The 17,644-nt window shown below is 55.9% G+C and overlaps 1 protein-coding gene across 5 annotated transcripts in view; it reads right to left on the bottom strand.

Annotated features, from left to right (window-relative positions):
- The window catches only part of NECTIN1 (nectin cell adhesion molecule 1), an 86,532-nt gene that overhangs the window by 47,300 nt on the left and 21,588 nt on the right, over positions 1-17,644 (bottom strand). The gene's annotated exons all lie outside the window — the stretch shown is intronic.

The raw sequence follows: 17,644 nt of genomic DNA, 5'->3' as shown, positions 1-17,644 counted from the left end.
GAATATACACATGCTTCTTGGAGAAGGAGAAAAAAAAAGAACCGCTCGAGGATACTGGGACTGTGAACTCCTTTATTTATTTGCTCACTTCTTCTTGTCACAGCCGATACAAGAGCAGGCCACGGCTACAGGCTGGCAGCAACAACCTGCCTCCACGTGCAGCTCCTTTCCTGTTGGTAAGCACCTCCTGTCCCACCGCTGGTGCTCTGCCTCCACCACGACCAGCCCCAGTGCTCTGCAGCCTCCCTGGGGTTAGGGATCACCAAAAGGCACGAGGTTGGATCAGGAATAACTTCCCTTCCTTTTTGCCTTCAACCTTGGAAGGCTCTACATCAGTTATTGCAAGTTACACAGAACTTGTGTGTCTGTAGGCATACGAAGGCGCAGATATTTATCAGCACAGCATGTACTAACATATGCTAACACACACTCAAGCATCCATTTAATCCTATTGGAAGTGCACCAGTAATTAAATGAGCTGCAAAGACCGAGGCCTGGATTTCAGAGCAGCAACAGCTCCTGGAGAAGAGCAGATTTATGGCGGTGCCCGTCCACCTTGCATGATCTATCCGCATGATCCGGATATTTTCTATGCCTTTTTTTTTTTTTTTTTTAACCCCAGAAGTGACTGCGTTTAGGAGCCTTCCATCTTAATTCTGCAGAGGGAAGATGAAAGGTGCTCGGGAGAAGTGGTGGCTGGTGCTCACAACTGCTCTTCTGTCTCATTCGATTCCTCCCCTGCCAGATGGAGAAAAATGTCTCCCACCAGACTGACCCCGAAATTCATCTTTGGCTGCCACCGTGTCTTTCCCTAATCTGTATGTTTAGAGATAATGTGCTGGTAATTATACAGCCCGTATTTATATGAGAAATACAATGGAGAAGCGAGGTGGTGAGAACAAGAAAAGCGGGTTCTGCTCACTCCTGGCACAATGCGGAATGGGATGTATGCTGGGAGACAGAGGGGAAAGGGAAGAAAGGGGTAAGAAGAACAGAGAGATGTACAAAGAGGGAGGAACATGAAAGGGTAATGAAAGTCTGGGGAAAGGGGAAAAAACGGAAGGCAGGAGAAACAGGACAGCATCTTCTAGCTGAGGGGATGGAGCATTTCTGGAGTCACCCCCACCATATACTTGCAGGGGACCAAAGGGCTCCCCGAGTGCTAGGGCAGCGTGAACTCCCCGGTCCCAGCCCCCAGCACTGCTCCCTGTGCCTTCCCCACACGAACGTGGCCTCGAGTGGCTCCTTCCCGCAGCTTCCCACGCAGGCAGACGCACCTCATCTCACCCACAAACACCACTTTTACCTCTCTCCTTGCCATGCCGCCCCCTCCACGCCTGCTCGGCCCCATCTCAGCCCCCTTCCCACCTCGGCCTCTCCTCTCTCCCCTTCTCCTTCACGCCGAGCCCGTGACCCTGAGGACAAGCCTCAACAACCCAGCCCGGCCATGAGACGCCAGCAGCTGACCACAGTCAGCAGCAATTAAGCCCGAAACTCAGTCTCTGGAGCTTTGTGTGAACTTGCCCCCTTCCTGAGTCAAGCGCCAGTTGGCCCCACACCCTACCACACCGGCTGGGTGCTGAGGAATGTTTTTTTTCGGCGCGGCGTACAGCCACAGCAAAGCACTGGTGCCCTCATGTGCCTGCATGCGTGAAGCCAGCGAGTCCTCGGAGATGTCAGGGGAGCTGCCGGGGCTGTATGATTCCCTTCCAGCCCGGCGAGGACCATTCTGTGATGTGTGTCCCACCAGAAACCAGAGGGAAGGGATGTTCTTGCTCCGATGGAGTCACAGCCAGACCAGCCATCTCGGTGCCATCTCAGGCTCATGCCTCCAGAAGGCTCAGGCTTCCAGGAGGATGTCCAAGCATTAAGACACCACAAAACCTTTCTGACACCAGCCCAACCTGCACCCCACGGGACATTTGGCCTACAACAGCCTCCCGATGAAATGGGGGCAGCGGGTGCAGATCAGGGCTGGGTTTGGGTACGCTGTGCTGGGATTTGGGGAAAAGAACAGCTAAGAGTCTCCAGCTGGCTTTGCAGCAGAAGCTGCTCCTTCTCCCCCGGAGGTGAGAGGGCCTCTCGCCGAGTTGCCCGCACCTGCGGAGCTGAGCCACAGCTCTGCCAAGCGGCCCGGCTCTGAAGCCCTCCGCGCCCGGCGAGGCGTGTGGGAGCTTGCCGCAGAGCAAAAGCAATCACGTAGCACGGGCCCTGGGAACAACCTGCGCCCGGCGCTGCGGTGTGCTCAGCACTCCCTCCTCCTCCCAGCGCTGGAGCTGAGCGGATTCATCAGCGCCGGTCCCCACCTCTTTTAGGGCCGGGGCCTCCGAGCGGGGCCTGCCTGGGGCTGGGGCGCTGGCGCCGCTGGCCCCGCTCCTACACGAGCTCCCTGACCCCCCACAGGCCCCAGCTGCTCGCTCTGAGCCATGTTTTTGAAATCCCACTCCAAGAGGCCACGTCGGTGGTGGCTTCGCGCTGCCAGAGCCAGGCTGGACCCCGCAGAAGGACGGGAAGCCACCAGGTCCTGCTTGGAGGTGCCTTGCAGGGCCCTGCAGGACACCGTGGGCTTATGGAGTGGTCAAGGGACACGGCTGTGCCATGCTTGAGGCCAAGGGGATGGCCACCAGCGGAGTGCCCCTTAATATATAGTCAGCCTGGCTGGCAGGGGTGGGTGTGTGGCACACGAGAGGGGTCAACCCAACCCCTTGCTCATTATTACCATGCTCGTTTGTCTCTGCAAATTAACAAAAGCCCTTTCACAAAGCCAGTGGTTCTCCTTGACCTTGGGTGAGGAGCTCCCAGTTCTGACCTCCCCCTTTCGCCCTGCTCCTGCCATGGGATCCACGCGTTGGCACACACCGTACCGGGACACAAACTGGGGAAAAGGCAAACTTTAGGGCTGAGGACGCTCAGCCAGAACGGTGCTGGAGAACCTCCGCATCCCAGGTGCAAAGTGTCAGACTTTCGGCCGGGGAAAAAGCCCGTGCCAGCTGCAGACTGCCTGCCAAGGGCGCAGCGCTGCCAACGCCACGATTCAGGCCCTTACACGCAGCAGCTTTAACAAAAACACATTCCAAACTTTCTAGAGGCTTCAGGGGAAAAAGGAAAAAAAAAAAAAAAAACAGCGAAAAAATAACAAACAACAAAAAAAAAAGAACACAAACACTGTGCGGAAATCGCGTTTCCTTTCCAGGTGACTGAATAACTCACGGCTCTTTTGCAAGACGGGGTAAACTCCTCGTGTGCTGCTCCTCCAAGCCTCCCGTCAGGGGAAATAAGGCACCCATTGCTCTGCCCCGCACTGCAGCAATAACACCCACACCCCAACAAGGACGGCGAGGAGCGGGAACAGATGGAGGAAAGGGGTTTTGCAAGGTGCTGGAGCCGCTTCCCATGCTCCCCATCCTAAATCAGAAGCCAGAGGGCAAAGCGGGTGCTGTCATGCTCCTGGGAGCGTTTGTCTGCAAGGTGACTGAGCCGGGACGGCGGGTCCTCACCCCGTTACGCACTCAATAATTCATCAGGGTGAACGCATAGATTATTGATGGCACCGAGTGTGCAAGCCAGGGAGAGGAGGAGAAACTAAAATCCCTAATCAGCCCCTGGAGAGGCTCGAGCATATTAAGCAGGATTTGTGTGTGCATGTGCAGTGCTGGGGTTCTTCGCCTGGCTTTTTCTCTCCTGAATGATGTGTGTGGTCGACGTGGCGGAGAAAAGGCTTGGGATACATCCTGCCATTCCTATGCCAGATCTCCCGGTGCCCACCGATCCACTCCGACACCTCCCAGGGGCAGCCAGCACACAAGGAAGGATGAGCCGTATAGGTTGAAGCTTGCCGAGCTGCAATTTACTCATTAGTTTTTTGGTGGTGTGCTTTTTTTTTGTTTCGTTTTGTTTTGTTTTTAAGGGCCAAAAGCAGTAAAAAAGGCCCAGCTGAGCGCCAAAGACATGTTGGTGCCAAGACCTCATTAGTGGAGACCTCTGGGATCCTACTCCTCCACCCTGGCTTCTGAAGTGGTTTGCGTTGCTGCCTTTCCCCACGATCCCAAGCCCAGATATTCACTAGGTCATGCAAGGCCTTGGGGGCTCCGTGCAGAGCTCAGGTGCCCTGCGGCACAGGCAGGGGGCTGGGAGCGAAGGTCTGGGCGCCCTGCGTGAGGTGGTGGTGTTCCCTTCGGTGCTCGGATCCTGAGAAAGAAACAAGGAACCTGCTGACCCTTGGGGCTTTGCAGAATTCAGCAGTGCCTTTCAGTGCCGAAAGGGGACCAGCGCCCAGCTGCTAAGTGGGATGCAAAAGCCAAGAGACAGAGAGAGGAGAAAAGCGGGAGAAAAGCCATGTGAAAGGTGCCAGTGGAGTCCTGCTATGATCAATAAGCAATAAGTGCTCAGCCTGCTCAGGACACAAAGGTTTCAAGGCCACTAACTGCCATCGGGGCATTATCTCTCTCCTCCACCCAGCTGCACGTAACGCCACCATGCAGCAGAGGTGGCTGACTCAGCCAAGGCAGCTGGTGGCTCCTGAACCTTGAAACCTTTCTCCGAAGAGCCCAGGAGGTGCTGTTACGTGGATGCTCCCACACTTGCAAGACCTGGTTCCTGCTCCCTCGTATAGAAAGCTCTGGAACTGATCTCCAGGCATTAGTGAGCTCTGTCACAACAGCCAGCCTCCAATCAATGCCTCTTTGTTAAGCACCATGTGAACTCCACTCTGCTTTGCACAACCTTGCCTCGCTGAGCCTCTCACTGATTTCTCTCTCTCCTGTTCCCTGATACTCATCTCACCCCGAGGGCATTGAAACAGCCCTTGGCAGCGGTGTGATGAGCCGCCCTTTGGTGTGGCAATATCACGGCTGATGCAAATGTCAGAGGATCAGTCCTAGTAGACTTTGCATCGCTTAGAACTGAAGGGGATGTGGAGAAGGTCACAGCAGCTGGACCTCCCAGAAGGACAAGACGATGCCTCGTGCTGCCACCTACAAAAGCCCCTGCAGCAAGCACCTGGCTTTGAGCTGTCCCCTTGCTCTTTACCTTGGTACGAGGGATGCTGCCCTAAACAGGGGCTCGCATGCCTCAGAGACACTTCAAGGAGATTTCCACAAGCTCCTCATGATGGTACAAATGGGATGAAACAGGAACTCAAAACTTTCCAGCTGTTGGTAATGATTTTTTTTTTTCTCCTGGTATTTCTGAATTCCCGTTTCAAGTCCTCCCTGTTTTTAAGTGGAGATCAAGGCCTGAGATGCAGCATACAGGGCAGCATACACCCAGCATCCAACAGCCCAAAGGAACACCACAGGTGCGTTAGGCAGGGTGGGAAATGGGAAAGAAAGATCCTAAAGCCCAGCTGGGGAATTTCAGGTGGCAGGAAGCAAAGGCTTGAGCTGGCGCTGGGCCAGGATGCTGGGGTTAAAAACCTTCCTTCTTGCCAGGGAGACCTGGTATGGATTGCCAGGAGTATTCAGTACCCTGCTGCTCTTCCAGAAGAGGACATAGCTCACCTTGCCCGCTTTGTTGATGACTTGCAGCTCAATACAAAGCAGGAGAGGTCTCCCCGCTGCAGTTCCCGCAGCAGCACACCACCCCTGCAGGTCTCCATCCCACACCGATCCAGCTCAGCCCCCTTTTACGTGCACCAAAAGGGTTAGGAGGGGAAGGCTGCCTGCCCAGCACAGCGGGACGGGGCCTCAGAAAGGAGATGTGGGAAGATTGCAGCTCTGGGTGACCCGGCTGCAGGCGAAAGGCTTGAGATAACTGATGGGGCAGGGGCACAGCGAGAGGAACTGCAAGCCCAAGCATCCCTGCCCCCAGCCACGAGCCGGGAGCTTTATGGGAGCTGACAGGAGATGGCAGCGTGCACAATGGCCCATCTGGCTCTCACCCAAGTACCTCACAAAAATAAAAATAAAAATAAAAGAAGAAGAAAAAAAGAATGAACGTGCTTGGTGCTGGCTTGCAAATGGGAAATGTGGGGCCTTGCACTCTGGGTCCCTGGTTCACGTCCAGAGCCAGCGCACAGCAGTGACAGCAGCGGTGTTACTGTCTGAGGCCAGTCGGTGGCTCGAACTGGGTGAGCTCTCTTGCCAGCCCTTCACTGATGGTCAGCTGGGACGGGACAGCGGAGGTGCCTGGGATAAAGCAGGGTTGCCCATGCAGCATTTTCTCTTTGGATAATGAGAGCACGAAGCAGCCTCGGGATCCCCTTGAATGATAGATCTTTCCCAGGGGGTCTGATCCCCTGATGCTCCCCGCGTTCTGTGTTACGGTGTGGGGAGCCTAGTCATCGAGCCTTCACAAAGGCCCCAACCAAGACCAAAGCCACGCTTGTCCTGGGTGTTCTCCATACAGAGGGATGAAAGAAAAGCAGACGCCGGGGTGAGACCAAGCAGATCAAACAGCGGCGAGGAGCGGGGATGCACCCCAGCCTCAGCTCCCAGTTCCTGCTGCCCGTGCTTCCCCCTTGCAAACAGCCCCAGCTGCAGCCGGCCTCCCACTTCTCCGCCAGGGCTGCAGCCCGGAGGAGTGGGAAGGCAACAACCATGCCTGCTTTGCTCCCGGCTTTCGCTCCTTGCCGTACCTTCCCCGACTTTCACACAGCTGCTTTGCTTCGCCCCCGAGACCAGGGGAGGGGAACATGCCCCGTGGCAGCAGCAGGGAGGCTGGCAGAGCAGGGCTCTGGCTGGAAGTGCTGACGCAGCGCTGGGAAAGGCCTTCCTGCAATAAAGCCGCCAAATCCCATGCTCAGCAACAAAGCACAAAGGCTCCTCAGTCACGGTGGAGGAGCCAGCCCCTGCCGCCCGCCCCGCCTCGCCAGCACGTCAGCTAATCCCTCGGCGGAGCCGCCGGTTCCCACACACCTGAGCAGCGCAGAGCCGCTGCCCCTCGCCGCTGCCTGGTGTGCACCAGCTCCCGGCCACGCAGCCCGTCCCTCCGGGCTTTTCGGGGCTGGACTCCGCTCCAGCTCCTTCCTCAGCTCTTTTCCCACCGTGTGCTCTTGCTCATACCTGTCCGGTCCTTCTCCTCCCCTCGTGGCCTCGTGGGACACCCCCCAGCTAAGGCGCATCTCCCTTCTGCCCCTGACCTGTCCCCATCACCGAGGAGACTCTCAAACTGGTCTACAAGGCTTGCTTCCTTGACTTGTCCTCTGTTTGAGCTTACAAATTTTCCCACCCCTCTTGTGTCTCTCCACCATCATCACCTCACTTTCCTCTTCCAACCCCCTCCTCTGGAAGGGCACCAGTGAATGTGTCCAGGGTCACAAGTCGGTGCCAGGAAAAGCAGACAGGAGGCAGGCAGAGGCAAGGGTGGGCAAAGAGCAAGACCTCCAAGACCTTCGTCCCCAGAATCATCCCTTGTCTGTCAGCAAAACATAACCTGAGCTCCTCTTGCTTACCAACTCTGACCTGTAATCAAGACGGAAAATTGAGCCTGGGCATGTTTGATGGCCTGAGAAAGGGGACCAGATTCAGAGACAATGTCTAATATGTCTGCTTGGAGTTTGGGGGTGGAAGCAAGGTCAGAAAAGAACAACACAGACAGAAGAGTGGGTACAGGGGACGGGAAAGAAGCTGAAGCCCTGAGTAGGGGAAAGCCAATTCTGCTGAGACTGAAGGTCCTGAGACCTTATCACGACAGACTGAGCCCCTAAAATGTGCATGAGTATTTTCTCTGCCTTGCATCTTCCTTGGTTTTCTGCAGTACCTCAGATGGTGCTCAAAGAGCCCCGGTCCGAGGCTAAATATTCTCCCTATTAGAGCTCTCCAGGTGCCGAGGAGGACGGATTTAATGAAGAGCTGTGAAGAGGGGATCAAGATAGAAACCCATAGAGAGTCTCATTTCCGAAATGGAGGAACTTGAGTCTGAAGAGATTTAAAAAAAATAATAATAAATAAATAAATAAATAAATAAACTTGACGGCACAGAAGGAGAGAGCACGAAATCCTTCCCTCCCCGGGCTGCCAGCTCAGAGCAGGAAACCCGGCCCCGCTGGTGACTCACTCCCCTCCACAATGGGAACGCGACAAAGCCGAAACTCTGCTGACTCAGGTGTGACTCCAGCACAGGGGTTAGTGGCTGGCAGCCCCATTTTGGCTGCCCCCACCAGCATCGTCCCCGGTTCCCTCTGTCCTGACTCGAACCAAACCTCTCCTATCAGCAGGGGAGGCGCCGGGTCACAGGGAATTACAGCAGGCACAAACCCTCCGGTCCTCGGGCCAAGGCATGGCGAAAAAAAAGCAGCCCTGCCAAACCATGCTGGTGGTGACCAGGCCTGGAATTTCTGTGGAGGAGATCAAAACTCCTGTTTGCTTTCCTGCAGTTTAAAGGCTTGCTAACCAGGCACAGCTTTCTGACTGTGGTCTCACTTTCCTCTTGTCTTTCCTCCCATTATCCTTTGGGGATATAACGTATTGCTGGATATTTCACCGGCTCCTAAAGTTAAAGAGAAATACTTTCTACAATTGCACGTGGGAATGCCATGCTTCGTGCTACTATAATTTGCCCTAGAGATCTTTTCTGCAGGAAAGTGGAGGAGACTCAAACCTCCCCACTCTGTTTGGGTTGTTCAAGGACTCCTGCCCATGAACAATGGGCTGTGAAGAACAGTGTGTACATGTAAACCAAACCCAGTGCCCGGCCTGACTGCCAGGCTGCTGCTGCTCGGACTTCTTATCACAAAGTCCCTGCACAGAGAGACAATTTTACCAATTCCTCCTTTTCCCGGATTTATGATCTCCGCAGCACTGTGACACCACGCTTCAGTCCTACCCCCGCCCCACCTGTAGGAATAACTCTGCATATTAATGGGCAGCCTTGCATCTTCAAAAGGCTTTTCAGACAGTAACTAATTAATCCTCCAGCACCCGAGAGGCAGGTAAGTATTATTACCCCTGCTTTCAGGGATGGGGAAATCAGAGGTGCTGAATGACAAAGAAATGTGCCCAAGGCCACCCAGGTAATCATTGGCAACCTCACCTCAATGGCTTTGGCTTGCTGTGGGCCTCTGCATATTCTGGTGACAATTCTCACCTGAGGAAGCAGGCACGGAGGCATTGCGGTAAGGCCTCCCGGCCCCACCTACAGCTCGTGCAAACCTCAGGTCACCCTCGCTTTTATGGCTGGGGAAACTGAGGCACGGGCAGATGAGGTGGAAAACCTCTGCTGACAGAGCCTGGAAGAGAACCTAAGCATTATCCACATTAACAGCTACGCTAAAATTCCCCAAATCTGGCTTGAGTTTCTCCAGGCAATGAGCAAATCCACGGCATTTTGTGTTAATGTGCCAGAAATGATGAGAGGCACCGAGACGATTACGGTTGCTGTTAAGGTTGCAGCCTCCATCGCGGCCTCCATCCAGGAGGATGCAGGAATGGCTGCTGAGCCTCAGAAAGGCCACACAGGTGGGGTTTTGGGGGAGCCTGCTGAGTTTCGGAGAGCTGGGGCTGTAAACAAGGGGCAGGACCACCCATCAGAGGCAGCCCCTGCTGGTCTGGTGGGAGCAGCGAGGGTCAGAGCTGGCGGGAGGCCCCCCATGAGGGGTCACGCTCCCTGCCTCCGCCTGCCCCCCACACGGCCCCGGGACGTGGATTTGGTTTTTGGGAGAGGTAGATAAGTGGGACCAACACTGCTACGTCCACTCATATCAGCCAGAGAGGGCTCGGGGAGGCAGTGCTCAGCCCAGAGCAGAGGGCAGGGGCAGAGGGACAGAAGTGATCTCAGTGCAATGGGGAAGGCCAGAAAACCCCCGTGAAGAGAAACCCGGGACTTTTCCTGCCCTCATTATCCATCCCCTCCTCAGACAAGGTGGCTTTGTGCTTCCAGGTAGCCCAGGGGAGGAACTGAGCTGTGACGGAGCATTCAGGGAACTTGTTGCTAAATCAAATCGCTCGGAGGTGGCACGGCATGCTGTGCTCCATGACTCACCGGGGCTCCTGTGGCCCCGGAGCAGAGATGTCCCTCCATGCACATCTCAGGAGCATCTCGGCTGCTCATCACCCCAACTCTGGTGGATGCCTCAGCAGGCACCAACACCAAGTTGATGCTATTTTCTGGCTGATTTTCGGGGCCTCTCCCTGCACAGAGGAGGCTCAGTCTCACTTTTTTCCCCCCCAGTCTGGGGACGCTCGAGCAGGAAGGCTGAGGTATCAGCAACAGTGACAGGAGCTGTGGGTAGCTACAAGGCTTGAATCTTGATGGCGTGCGTGAATCACATATTTCCTCTAAATCTAAGTGTTCCTAACGTCTAAATTTATGATAGAGACAAGCCAGAACCAAAAAGCAATCACTTCCCCATAAAGATACATTAACAGTCGACAAGACAGGGCAAGCTGAGAGTACACATCCCATTCGCAGCCTCACTCTGGAGAAACTAAGCCCAGGGACCGGGGGTTAAATAGCTCTGTCGGCCCTAATTGGCGTATTTCATTGCCGTTCAGAGTTCTTTCATTGACTCCTGTTCAATCTGCAGCAGCATTGGGCTCCCCGCATCCTTCTCATGCAGAAACGGGCGGTGATCTGGGGGTGGCAGAGCTCTGGTGGATCGCCCGCCCTAGGAAGCCCCAGAGGGCAGCTGCTCCCGCGGGACGGCCGGGTGCTCGCTCCCAGCAGGGATGAGGGGCCGGTGGAGCGGCCACAGAAATGGGAAGCACGTGAAAAAGAGAAACTAGAGCTAGTGGAAAATTTTCCAGCGCAGCATGTTTTTCTGATGGAAAGTGCCACTTGGTCCAAGCCAAAACTATCCAGTGGAACGTGCTGATTTTGACAGAACTCAAGTCAAAAACTAAAAAGCCTTTTGATAAGGTTGAGATGGTTTGTGCTAACCTTGGAACAGAATGTTTCCTTTTTTTTTGTGGTGTTAGTTTTTCCCACTTTAAAACAAGTTTTCTTTTCTTTTTCTCTTTTTGAAGGCTTATATTTATTTTAGGACAACTTCTTCCGGACTCTCATTCCTTTTAAATGGCAAAACACTGACCAGAACTGCAACCAGAATGAAATGCTTTGGTTGCAATGCCATGGGACACTTTGGAGAAAAGCAGACCAATGTTTCCTTCGGAAATTTCATTTCTGCAGAAATTCTTGTATGTCCATTTGTTTCGAGGCAGAAACAAAGCTCAGTCTGAAACGCCAAGCATCCCCACGTGCCAGCCTGATCCAGTCACCTCCACAGCCGACCTTCCCAACAGCTCTCATGCCCAAAGACAAGGCACCTCCTGCCTGCTGTGCATCTCGTCCCCTTCAGTCCCCACGGCCACCCTGAGCCCCTGGCCCGGGCTAGGAGCTCCCTGGGGACCTCGGGTGTCCCGGCACAGCCGTGCCAGGCAGCCCAGCTCCCTGCTCCTCACCGACAGACGGATCCGCTCCCACCCTCCACCTGCCTGGGGTGCCCACCTCCTCCTCCTCCGTCTGCTGTTTGTGTCTTCCCACTTGCTAACAGCTGCACGGGAGACTGCTTACGAGAACTCGTGTTCTTTTCAGATGGGGGGGGGAAAAAGAGGGAGAGAGAGAACCCAAAGCAGACTAGTACTTTTTTTTTAGCAGACGTGACAATACGGACACAGTTCCTGCAGAAAATCCTACATTTCTTAAAGATAAACTTTACCCAAAAAATGTCAGCCGGCTCTCCTGGTGGGAGGTAAATGAAAAAAATAGAAAAAAATCCTGCACCTCTGGGGGTCTGGGCGAGGACAGACCCTCCTGGCACCACTGTGATGGATTTCCCTGACCTGCCAGGTCCCACAATAGCTGAGGACCACCAGATGGCTACCACACAAGGGGGCAAGGAGGGAATTAATCCCTATAACACAAACCAAACCTGGGATCCCAGTGCTTCCCAGAAGGGGACAAGCCTGCCCGGAGCTCCTCTTGGGGCTTGCCAACCTCCAGGCACGGCAGCTGGGCTTGAAATGCTCACAAGCTGCACAGCAGCTCGGGTGTCCCTCGTTGGCCACCCCTGCTCTAGAGCAGCCACTGCTGGAGCTAACAGCTGCTAAGAAACATCCTCACTTGTTGCTATCTCCAAGGTGATAGAGAGAACGCAGCTGGATGCCTGAATACCTAAAAAGACAGATGGAAGGATATAAATAGCCAAGAGAAAAAGAGGACAAAAAGTCCCATCTCCAACCTTGTAAAAAATGACCAGAATAGTAGTGGAGGGAGGCTTCCAGAAATAACCAGATGGGTATTGAATGGATGCAGATGAAAAATTAAAAAAAAATAGAAGAGAAACCAGGGAAAAGAGATCAAAGAAGGTTTCTTAATGTCTCTGAACTGTAATTCTCCCATCAGGGAAGAGAGCTAATGTCATCTGGATGCCACCACCAGTTCCTGGCAGTCAGGTACCCAGATACTGCAGGGGGGGAGCACTGGGAGGGGCAGTGCGAGAGGAAGATAAGCCTACAGATAAATGTCATTAACTCCTGTTAGTGCGTGTTAGGGAGTTCAAAGGGTCACTCCAGTGACGGTGGGAGTCCCCTGGGCTGTGTCTGGCAGCAGAGGTTTGTTTACACAGACTCGGAAGGAGGCAAAGTTGGGAGGGAAGAGATGCCAGCTCTCACGGGGCCATGCAGAAATGGATTCGCTTGCTCGTTAGAAATAAGCCTGGCCACTGGAAAACGGCACAGCCACTTTGGTACAAGGCTCTGCTTGTGCTCAGCAGCCTGGCTGATCCCAGCAAGGGGAACGGCGCTACAAGGCACAGCCTTGTGCCCTGGCACTGCCCCCACACCTGTGAAACGGCAAATAATTGCCAATTGTGGGGCTGAAGGCAACCTGAAGGACCAAACCAGTGTCATCCCCGAGGCTGCTTTCACCCCCGTGGGCTACAGGAGCTCAGCAAGCACCACGGCAAGGACTGGCCTTTGGGCTGTGGATGTTGGACAGCGAAGAACTCGACCGGGCAGCAGTAGGAAGCCCAAGAGGAAGTTTACAGCTGGCCTCGGAAAAGTGAGCCTGGCCTGTCCTCCAAGAGCTCCCACGTCCCACAGGGAAGTGTAAGAGCTTATATGCAAGCCTGCACAGGGCCCTCTGGGAGCCTGAACCCCGGGCCTGACAGCTCACTGGCGCAGTGTGAATCTGAAGTAATTGCACTGTTTGCTCTGGGAATACTCCAGATGCACTCGGCATAACTGAGAAATAGACTCCACGCTCCCATTGCAGGACCTGAAAATCTTTGCCTCTTCCACACCCTTCTAGCTTTTTTTTTATCTTTTTTCTTTTTCTCCTTTTTCACATTCTCTTTCCTTCCATTGCCCCTATTCCAGAAAAAAAAAAAAAAGGTTTTGAGTTTCTGCCCTCCCTCTCTCGCTGTTCCATGCCATCCCTGCATCCTCCAGACTTGCCTTGCGGCTAACGGGTGCTGTGCACCAGACAATGAGCTGAGGGTCCCTTGGGCACGGAGGCACATTCTCTGCCAGCAGCTGTTTGGGCTGCAGGGTTAAGCCGTTTTAATTACCTGGAAGCAGAGCCCCAGCCGAAGACCGGGCAGTGTGTAAAGCAAGCCCTGCTGTCCCAGCGGGCTGGGATGGCTCAAGAAGGCTGCCTGCTGATCTCCGGCTAGATTAAATTCTTCTGCGAGAGCTGGCCCACGGCTTTATGGCAGTGGGAACCTCCTTCCCGCACCCTGGGGTCTGCTGTTTGGTTTGGGGCAATGCCTGTGACCCCAGAGAGGGACAACTGCAAAGCCCCAGGCCCTGTGCCTTCAGCAGGGTCTGAAGCTGTCTTTTTCCCTTCGTAGCGCTGCAGAGAGGCAGATCCCACTTTTCCAAGCCTTAGAGTTTTAGATCAGGACTGGGTCATCCCAGAAAAGGCCACTGCTGGGGCAGACACAGCACACACAGAGGCTAGCACAGAAACCCCCAAAACTGCCACACAGCTTATGAAGAGTGGGATTTTTTGTCTTTCCAACGGAAGGAGAAATTAATAAGGGAAAAAAAAGAAGCAGCCAGACGCGTCCTGAACTTCCCAACCTGTCTGCTGTTTGTTGTTTGCCGGAGGTTCAAAGGGTTCTGGTCACCTTTCTGCCTCCTGGCTGCCTCTGCAGTCCCCGCTCCGGCTGGCACCAGGTGCGCAAGTTTTTGCCCAGCTGCTCTCGCACCGAGCAGGCTGCTGCCAGGACAAACACCCTCGCTGTGGCTCGGCGGGGCTGAAACCGAAGCCTGGGACTGAGCTGTGCCAGGGGAACCCTTTGGTCAAGCTCCCCTTGCCGCTGAGGGCTGCTGAAATCCAGATTTCTGCCACGGATTTCTGCTGCAGGCAGCCCAGGGGACGGAGCCAAGACAAGGGGCTGTGAGATGGAGAAGACACCCCAGGGAAATGCCCCTTCGGTGCCTGTTTAGACCAAATAAGCAAGGAGAGGCTGCGATCTCAAACCACCCCACCACTGCACAGACCTCCGGACCAGCCTCCCAAAGCTCAGATCCCATCTCAGCCACCCGCAGGCTGCTTGCCCCTCCGGGCTCCCCTTGCCTATCCGAGCCCATCCGTCCCCATCCTGCCCGGCCCTTCCCAACTCCCAGCAGCTCCCCGTGGTTTCTGGTCCCCCCCAGATCCCTGCCATCTCCCTGACAAGCCCGCAGCACACCCAAGTGAAAGACAAACGTGTTTGGGTGTGTTTATCTGCGGGCAGAGGGGAGGGATTTTTTCCCAGGGGAGCCGGACGGGAGGCAGCGCTGGGCAAGGGGCATTTCCCTGCAGCTGAGTCACCCCGGCCACGGGAAGCCACACGAGGCCATGGCAGCGTTCCCCACCAGGAGCTCAAATAACCCCCACGTGGCAGGCTGCTCGGCAGGCTGTGTTTCCATCCCAGGGTTTGCAAATGCCCCGCTCCCCTCTCTGCTCTCCCCGCGCCCCCTCCCCAGGCACCCCGCAGAGCAGCTGATGGGGATGCGGCGATGTTACGGGGTAAACCTCTTCCCTCCCAGCTGCACGGACCCCACGCAGAGCTCCATGAGGAGCTGCTCTGGGCTCTCTGCCTCCTTCCTTTTCTCTCTCCACGCTTGCAGGAAAGCCTCAGCCTGGTCCCACAGGACTCGGGGGCTCCAGCACGCTCCCGTTCCTCCTTCCCTGCCACGCGGGGAGCCGCACCCTGACCCCTTCGAGCTCCGACTTGCTTTTCCAACTTGGACCGGTTCTGGGCAGGACGTGCTGGGGCCTGCCTCCTCCTCCCGGCCCTCTGAGCACAAACACGTAGGCAGCGAGGCACGCGGGATGCAGCTGCACACCGCGGGATCCAGCGCTCACGCTTTGGTGTGGAAAACGCCGAAATCCATGAGTCACCGGGATCCGGCAGGGCTCTCTTCCCTTCCCTCGCCCCGTGGGACAGCCGCGGTCCCCGGGCAGCACGTGCCCCCCATCCTGATCCTATAACCAGCAGGAGATCCTGGGGGGGGACAGATGCAGGGAGCGGGATCTCAGCCCCAATCCTCAGCTGCACGTAGCCGCTGGAGACGTCGGATCTCCAGCACGGCCAGGCGGCTGGCCTGGGGACAGGGGAAGGGGAGGCCCCCGTGCCATCTGCTGTCCCCAGAGGGCCAATTAGGTGGCGGAGATCCAGCCCTGGTGCTGGAGACGCCACCAGAGACCGGGGGTACAGAGGAGGGTGGGAGCAGAAAGGACATTTAGGGGGAGGGGAGGCGCACGCGGCGCTGCTCCAGCTTTCAGGGCTTGGCACACGTTTCTCTGACTTGTGCAGAAATCCCCCCTCCAAGGCCATTTTCTCAAAGAGGCGAGAGCCACCGGGCACAGACAGCCCACCAGGGGCAGCCTGCCCCCGCTGCTCCCTCTCTGCCCCCTCGGTGGAGCTCAGGCTAGCGCGACACGATGCGTAATTAGGTTAATGAGCTAAGCACGGATTTTAATTGGGATTCCCTGATTTACTGGTCTATCTCCTCCTTTTGTTTTACCGCTGGTGAAGGTTCCTAAAAGCTGCCCCGGCTAATGGCTCTGATATCAGAAAGGTCTTACGGATCTTTAATTGTATTTAATCATCAAGGTAATTAATGATCCTTGAACAAAATGGAGATTGCATCTAGAGTAGCTCCAGTCTTGCCCTTCAGCGTCTGTTGTTGTCTGGGCAGAGGCATCCTGCAGACACACGGGAAGGGGGGGTGAAACGAGACAAAGCGATGGGAGAGAGGGGAGGCATGGAAAAAGGGTTGGAAAATCAGGTGAAAAATGGAGAAAGGGCCGAATGGAGGAGAGGGAAGAGGAGAAAGGGAACCAAAGCTACCAAACCAAAGCTACCCGCAAAATGTCCAGCTCTCCATGGAGCAGCTTCGAGCTGCACAGAGGTCTCTGGGTAAAACAAGAAGGCAAGCAGAATGCTTGGGCTCAGTAGCCTGGGCTACCAGAGATCAGGACCTGCAAGCCCAGCATCTCCAGAGCCTGGAGCTCCTGGGGGTGTTTGGCCAAGCCCATGCCTCCAACCCCTACATCCCCAACAGGCGCTCCGTGCTCAGCCTCCATCACGTTTCTTCCCCTAAGACAGAACCACCTGTCTCAGCCGTTCTCCTTTTTCCGTCTCAGCTTCCCTCTGGCACCGTTTCACGCCCTTTTCTGCAGGAAGACATCTCCAAAGTTCAAAACCCTGGGAGGGAACCGGGGAGAGGGGGAGCAGCGGGCAGCAAGCTGCGGCACGTCCCCTCTCCCCAGCCCCAACCGTGCGACTCCGCTCCCCAGCGGGGCCGGCAGCCAACGGCCCCGTCTCTCCCAGAGCACAAACAAAGCCAGTCCGACCAGAAACCGGGCTGCCTGCTCCGACTTGCCCCAGAAATGCAGCTTCAGTCAGAAATGTCAGCAAGGAGGGCCACGGAGAGAGTCCCCGTGGCTTGGGGACCAAGGGCCACCCAGGACAGGGGCAGTGCGAAGCAGGTGGAGGTGTGCGTGGCCGTGCTGGCTGGCTGAGGAACGTGTCCCAGCTCCCAGCTTAATGCCAAGGGAGGGTTTAGGGCAGGGAACCGCTGTCCTCCCTGCTCCAGCCTCAGGGAGTGAGGCCAGGCTACGCTCAGCAGCTCTGGTGCAAGAAAGGAGGAGAGCTGCAAGCGTGGCATGGGAACCAGAGCAGGGACAGGCACTGCCTGCGGGCACGGTGCGGTGCAGGGCTGCGGGCATGGTGCTGTGCAGGGCTGTGCCAGTCCTCTGGAGGGGAGACATCCAGCTTCCGCAGCAGGATGCCCCAAAAAGCTTTCCTCTCTGATTCCATCGGTGCCAGGCTCTCCACAGCTGAGCACGAGGGAAAAGCCCCGGCACGGTGCTGGAAGGAGCCCGGTGGGGCACCCACTGCAGCTGGGCTCCAGCTGGGACCTGGGCAAGCTCTGGGAGTTGTGACCTGCAGAGAGGAGCTGGGGAGCTGGGCTCACACTTCCACCTGGGCACACGCTGGGGTCAAAGGCTCGGAGCAGCCTGAAGTCACGGCTGAGGGCAGGGGGCAGAGCTCAGAGGGACCGAAAGGCCAGCTCTTCCTGGAAACCCTGGGCCCCATTTCCATGAGAAAGGGCCGTGCAGAGCTGGTCGGGACAGGGAACCTGCCCCTTCCCGCTCCGGAGCAGCCTCCTCACCAGGCAGGTTTCAGCTTGCTTGGGCTGTCAGCTTGGCGGCTCTTACTCCTAGTGGTTTTTTCTCCTTTATTGCCTACGTATCCACCCCAGGGCTTGAG

This window comes from Oxyura jamaicensis, chromosome 24 (genome assembly GCF_011077185.1).
Source record: "Oxyura jamaicensis isolate SHBP4307 breed ruddy duck chromosome 24, BPBGC_Ojam_1.0, whole genome shotgun sequence".
NCBI classification, from domain to species: domain Eukaryota; kingdom Metazoa; phylum Chordata; class Aves; order Anseriformes; family Anatidae; genus Oxyura; species Oxyura jamaicensis.
This window is presented reverse-complemented; position numbering and strand designations above follow the sequence as displayed.